General features: G+C 37.5%; 1 long non-coding RNA gene across 1 annotated transcript; it reads left to right on the top strand.

Annotated features, from left to right (window-relative positions):
- Window positions 1–1,121: 1,121 nt before the first annotated feature.
- On the top strand, window positions 1,122–2,300 carry LOC147760252 (uncharacterized). Its single transcript, XR_015335694.1, has 3 exons — window positions 1,122–1,216; window positions 1,519–1,587; window positions 2,255–2,300. It is a non-coding gene; the product is annotated as an uncharacterized LOC147760252 (long non-coding RNA).
- Window positions 2,301–7,477: the final 5,177 nt, after the last annotated feature.

The raw sequence follows: 7,477 nt of genomic DNA, 5'->3' as shown, positions 1-7,477 counted from the left end.
AGAAATGATCCGCTGTGGAAATGCCTTCCCCAGATAAAGGACGCTGAATAATTATTTGGTAATGGGTATTTTTCTAGACAAAACTGCCATTTACAAAAATTCACCACTTTTGAACTTTTCCAGAAGACTTTCTTGCTTTTATTATAGGTCGTCCAACTCATCGGGTTAACGACAATAGTCGAGCTTACGAACGTAACACTTTCACAAACATGTATGTATATAACAAATAAACAAATAACCACTCACAGTGGAGAACAAGCTCAAACAGACACCCAAACACCCGTGGGTATTAAGCGGCAAGCTTTTTAGGGGGAGCCATATTTGATCCGCTGTGCTGAATGCGCTCATTAAGGTGGAATACTTAAGGCGAGTAAGCCCTGCAGAGGGGTGTCATATTACAGATGTCTGTATATCATGGATTTCGGTATTGTTAGAATTTTGAAGTAAACAAAATATAAAAGTTATTCACTCGCCGGGTTTGGGGGGATAAGGTTTAGAAGATTTATGACCAGGTGGATGAGAAGTGAGCAAATTAGGATAATCAAACACACGCAGTGTGTGTCTGTGTGTGTGTGTGTGTGTGTTTGTGTGTGTGTGTGTGTGAGAGAGAGAGAGAGAGAGAGAGAGAGAGAGAGAGAGATTTCTCAATTGAACTTTATTGTGAAAATATGCCTTGGTTTTCAAACAGTGCAAACACACACAGTGAAAATTCTACCAAACAAAATTCTAATATTTTAAAAATATAGTAACATGTGTCTTATGCTTGAAAATAAAATGTTGACATTCCGGTAGCTGACAAAACATGAAATAATTATATTTTTGTACGCTTTCAGCGAAACGTGGACGAGCGGATGACAGTGACGTAGATGATGAGGAAAAGCGAGGAAAAGGTAACATGCACAGCAAACATATACACCCACATGTATGCTGACACATGCGTTTGATCATACAGTTCGGATCATTTGCCGAAATGGATTGAATGTTGTTTTGTAGTTTTCATATATTGCTATCTTCCTTGAAAGTACTTCCAGGTACATGTATATACGTTGTTAATGGTCTGTAATTTCTTACAGCTAAGACCTGCGCTCTCTCTTATAATAACATGCTGGTATCTCTGTTTCAGCCTCCTATGCGGGTACGCAGGTTAACGACAAAGACATTGGCGTAGACGACGAGGAAAAACGAAACTTACCTGAAGGGCCTCCAGGTCGTAAAAGTACGTAGTCATGTACTGAAATAACCATTAACCAATCGCTATATCACGCACACACACTCACTGACACTACACTAAAGCGGAATATCAAATTCATCCATAAATTTTCTGCACAATTTTGCCAATAGACAGACAAATTAATAAAGAGACTAACGGAACCAAAAAATAAATAAATAAGTAAATAAATAAATTAAATTAATAGAAAAATAAAATAAATAAATAAATAAATAAATAAATAAATAAATAAATAAATAAGTGACCTGCATGGCAGAGGTAATAATAATAATAACATATCTGTGTTTCAGCCTCCTATGCAGGCACCCAGGTGAACGACGAAGACAGTGGCTTAGAAGACGAGGAGAAACGAGGAAGAGGTAAGATGCACGCATGCCCACGTGCAAAGAAAACATTTACCCCCATTTACATGCTGATTCGCGTGCTCCATCAAACATTCACTTCTAAGACAAATGTTGAAACAACGGAGAATAAAATGAAATATATTCTTCTGCGTTTTCTTAGAATGGAGTTCAGCGTGTTATCAGCGAATAACGAAGTGACCAATATAAGACACACACACACACATACACACACATACACACACACACTCCAATCTCTGTTTTAGGAAGTTACTGGGTTAGTAAGGCTGACGCGGAAGACAGCAACATAGAAGACGAGGAGATACAAAACCTACGACCCCACGGAGGTAACACGCACACATACCTGTACACCCATTATCAATAACCAGGCGCCACTACGCACACACACGCACACACACACACACACACACATGTACACACTGACACTATAAAGCGGAATATTTAAACGTATAGATACATATAGAATCATGGAGAAAAAAAAGTGAAGAGACAACAACTGGCTGGGAGACTCAGTCATCATGCCTTTATTAGATTTTACGGTATTAAGCTGTGAAAGGTAGATATAACATGCAAACACGCATCAATATACCCTGTGCAAGGTGGCACGCGTAGTTGATCAAACGTTTTCTTTTAACAGAAATCTTGATTCTTGTTTTTTTTACAGGATATAGAGCCCAGCGGGTTAATGATGATAAACGTGGATACAGAGGTAACACGCACACATACATGTACACACGTGATGAATAACAGTCTTTCGCACGTACAGATGTTCACTAAAGTAAAATGTTAAATTGATTGGTAATAATAGTGAATATACCATATGATAATAATGGTCGATGTTAAGGCGGTTTAGATGTTTGCAACATTAGTCAAAAATGGTATGTTAACAGTCATAAAAAAGCGGAAAGGCACCAAGAAGCAGAAACTAAGAGATTGAGATCATAATTAAGCTTTCTTATTTCTTGAAAATACCGTTACCGTAGCGTTTACATTTTCGACAGAAAGTTCAGTGGGTGTCTTAAAGTGACGTAGACAATGAGAAAAAAAAATGGTAGAGGTTACACACACGCACGCTCACGTGCAACGAAACCGTATGCATGCTGACAAGTGTAGTAGACCGAACATTTGCACCGCAGTTTGGAAAAATATTTATCTCATAAGATGCTTACGGTGCCCCGTATAATTCTATAGCAAGAAACTCCGATCGGTGAAAATCCGCCTCTTTTAAAATATTTGTAGCAGACAAGAACACTAAATCATTTTATCCTTGTTCAATTTTACGGTATAAAGCTCAGCGAGATTGTTTTGATTATGGAAGGAAAGAAAATGTGAAAATGAATTATTCTCGTTCGATTTCAGGATATCAAGTTGAAGAGGTTGACGATGAATACAGTGGAGTAGATGAGAAGAAAAGAGGCCATGGTAACTATGGACGTAAAAAATACTACTAAGAAAAAAAAAAGGAATGTTACTCTAGACCCACCGTATATATTTGCAGTCAGAAGCACCAGTCTTTAATAAATTAACCACTGTTGAAGTGTCTGTAACAGACAGAGCCTCTTTTTCCATTTCAGGTTATGAAGCCTATCGGGTTAACGACGATAAACGAGGTAATTGTGGTAGCATACACACATACACAAACAATTATTCGATGCGAATATTAAGCAGGTAAAGGGAAATATATTCATTCTTCACCGGTACAAGCGTACTGTACATATGATGTGCTTTATGTAAGGAAATTATTTAGAATAATGGAAGTAAAGAAAATATGAAAATGAAAAAGTCTGGTTCCTTTTCAGGAGTTGACGACTCTCCATTTTAGGTCGTTCTCCTCAGCGTCACCGTACATTTCTTTTTTGAATCATCCATATTTTTGTAATAAAATTACTTTTCTAATGTGGAGGCCAACAAAAACTTCAAACTGATATGGAGGTAACATGCTCACATAGATATTTATTAGAAAAAGAAGCTGTTGAACTGAATTGCATTGCTGGTGTTGCATCATCAGCGAATATAAAATCTCTCCAGATCCTTGGCTGGTCTGGCTCTCAACGAAAATGCACCAGTGTAGGAAATTTGCAGATGACATTCTTATGTCTTTCAGGGGTATATTCAGGCAAGCGGGTTAACGACGATAAACGAGGGGCCCCAGGTAACACGCACACATACATGTACACACCTGACAAATGATTGCTTACAGCCGAGGACACATATAGAACGATAAATCATCATTTGTTTGCTAGTTTGTTTGTGTAAGAAAAAGAATGAAAATGCACCAGTGCATGGAATTTTGCAGAAAAAAATTCTTGTTTCATTTCAGAGTATATAGTCACATTTTTTAGTTTGTTTCTGTAAGACGATGAAATCTAGAAAAATGCACCCGTGTATTACAATTTGCAGATAAAAATTCATAAAACCACTCTCTTGTTGGTCTGGCGATCACCGAAAATGCACCAACTGTTGAAATTTGTGAAATAACATTCTTGTTTCATTTCAGGGGTTTATTCAGGGAAGCGGGTTAACGACGATAAGCGAGGGGACCAAGGTAAAACGCACACATACATGTACACACATGGCAAACGATTGTTCACAGTCGCAAACACATATAGAACGCTAAATCGTATTAATGTTGGTATTTTAGTTCGAAGACATGGTTATCTACAAAAAATGCACCAGTGTAGGAAATTTTTTCTTTCTTTTTTCAGAGTATTATGCAGGCAAGCGGATTGACGACAGTAAACGAGGACTAAAAGGTTTTTACGCAAACATACAGATAGACACTTGATCAAAATATTAAATTGACTTAGATATATAGGAAAAGAGTATGAGTTTATAATGGCTCACCGTGCCCTAACTATTTAAAAATTAGGTGTAAAACAAGATTTTAATTGCTTAAGAGGTAACACGCTCGAATAGATGTTCATGAAAATAAGCAGTTTTTGCACTGAATTGTGCAGCAATTGTTGCATCATCAGCAACCATAAAACTTCTCCAGACGCTATGTTGACCTGGCCATCAACAAAAAAGCACCTGTCCAATTGTATAAGACATATTTGTTTCTTTTTAGGTTCTTATCCAGGTAAGCAAGTTAACGACGATAAACGAGGGACTCCAGGTAAAACACAAATATACATGTACATTCAGTTTTTGAGAAATGATCTGCTGTGGAAATGCCTTTCCCAGAAAAAGAACGCTGAATAATTATTTACTAATGGGTACTTTTCTAACCAAATAACCACTCACAGTGGCAAACAGACACATACACACGCCTGCACGCGCGCTTGACCACTTTATGAGATTATTATTAATGTTATTTATCAATATATAAAATACAATTTCTGTGGTGACGTGCTGTTATTCCTTAATAAAAGTTAGTAGCAGAGAAACATGCACATGAAATTATTATAAGTTCGTTAACCTCAGGGTTTAAATCATTACCATGTGTGCGATAAAGCACAATATTAATGCAATACATGAGAAATTGATATAGTTACTTACTGCACTAATGTACACCAATAAGGGTCCTCCCAACATTTCTGTGTATATTTTAAAGTCAGCCTTAATTTTTGAAAACGTCACCACTGTTTAATATTTGGTGAAAAAAAAAACAGGAACGCGCTCACATAGATGCTTTAGGGAAAAAAGGTTTTGCACTTAATTGCTCTGCAATTGTTGCATCATCAGCAAACATAAAACTTTGTTGATCTGGCCATCAATAAAAATGCACCAACTGTTGATGACATTCTTGTTCCATTTCTGGGTATCACGGGGGCAATCGGGTTGACGGCGATAAACGAGGGGCACCAGGTAACACGCTCACATTCATGTATACACGTGAACAATAACCAAATAACCACAGTGGCGAACATACAAACACGAACACGTATACACGCGTGCACGCGGTCTTAACCACTAAAGCAGAATGTAAATGTGAGTGTAATTTATTTATATAGAAAAACAATTATTTTGACAAGACACCGTGGATTCCTGTTCCTGATGCATTTTTCGTCTTGAAAAAATATTGGTTGCAGACAAACACACGCATGGAATTATTCCAAGTTCTTTCAGTTTCAGGGTGTACACCAATGTGATGTTAAGGGGCCACTGTACATTTCTGTTTTGTTAAAATTATCCTTAACTTTTAAAAACTGTTTAATATTTGGTGGCGAAACTTGCTATAAAGGTAACACAGTCATATAGCTGTTAATGAGAATACGTAGATCTTGAACTATATTGTGAAGCAATTGTTAAATCATCAGCAAACAAAACCTCTCCAGACGCTTTGTTGGTCTGGCGATCACCGAAAATGCACCAACTTTTGAAATTTTGTGGAAGACATATTTAGTCCATTTCAAATTATGCAGGCAAGCGGATTAACGACGATAAACGAGGAGACCAAGGTGAATCGCACACGTACATGTACACACGTTTTCCATGAATGCCCACAGTCGTTGACACATATGGAACGTCAAATCTTCATATTTTTGTTGGTTTTTTTTTGCCAGAGGTTACTTTTATTTAGGAAAATGCACCAGTGTAGGAAATTTGCAAAACAAAATCTTCTTCCACTTTCGGGTATTATGTAGGCAAGCGGGTGGACGACGATAAACGAAGAGATAACACGCATACATGCATGTACACACGCGACAAAACCCCACTCAAAGTGAAGAACATATGCACATGGGCACTGAAGCAAATTGTTAGAAACAAGGACACTTAATTATCATGTTTTCGCTTGCAATTTTTGTAGAAGAAACTGGCATCTTCACAAATGCACCACTTGTCAAGAATACATGTAACAACCCACAATTGGATAATTGTAAAAGGGACATTCCCAGTGCACCGTATTTTTTTTGTAGCAAGAAGCCTAAGTTTCTGAAAAATGCTCCGCTTTCAAAATGCTCGCATCATAAAAGGCTGTAGGATCATTTTGTTCTCGCGGGCATTTTCCAAGAAAAATTGCCATCTACAAAAATGCAACAAACGCTGAAATAATGAAGATATTATTTTGTTTCATTTCAGTGTCTTATTCAGGCAAGCGGGTTAACGACGATCAACGAAGGCCCGCAGGTAACACGCACACATACATGTACACACGTGACACATACACATGGGCCTTAAAGCATAATATTGATGTTTTATTAATAAAAAAAAAACGCAAAATGATGTTAACATTTCTGTATTTGTAATGTTTTTAGATCTTCCAAAATGCACGACTGTTCAAAATGGGGGAGCCTTCATAAACATAAAATTGTTATATTCTCGATCGATCTCAATCATACACTCATTTAGATTTCTGGTTACAGTGGTAATGCCAACTGCTCTATGATGTTTCAGTGATGGGACATTCTTCGGCCGTTTAAATACAAATAAGTTGTGATTTGGAATGAAAATATGAAACTTAATCATAATATAAGAACCTATCTATCTGTGTTTCAGGATACCGCGGTGCTAAGGTTAACGACGAAGACAGTGGCATAGACGACGAGGAGAAACGCCTTTCCACTACCTACAGAGGTACCACGCATACATTTCTGTGCACACGTGATTGATAGCCAATCACCATCACGTTTACATTCATTCCACTACTCATATTGAAATGTGAAAGCCATATGGCTGAATGTAACAACATCGAAAGAAATTTGAGTATAGAAAAAATGTGGTGGTGCTTTATATTTACGATCCATACACTGTATGTTTCTGTAGCACGAAGCCTAAATTTCTGAACCATCTCCCATGGCTCGGGTTCGTCTACCTAGCTCTCCCAGGCGGTCTCCCTATTTCTCTCATCTCAAACCCCAGATATTACTTCTGAATGTTTTAATTGCATATTTTTTTATCTATGGTGGATTCAATGCTGCACTGTTTGGGGGTGCATACTTACTTT

This window comes from Lingula anatina, chromosome 8 (genome assembly GCF_051362555.1).
Source record: "Lingula anatina isolate TDL-2025a chromosome 8, LinAna3.0, whole genome shotgun sequence".
NCBI classification, from domain to species: Eukaryota; Metazoa; Brachiopoda; class Lingulata; order Lingulida; family Lingulidae; genus Lingula; species Lingula anatina.
The sequence above is the reverse complement of the archived record's forward strand: the minus strand, read 5'-3'. Positions and strand labels throughout refer to the sequence as shown.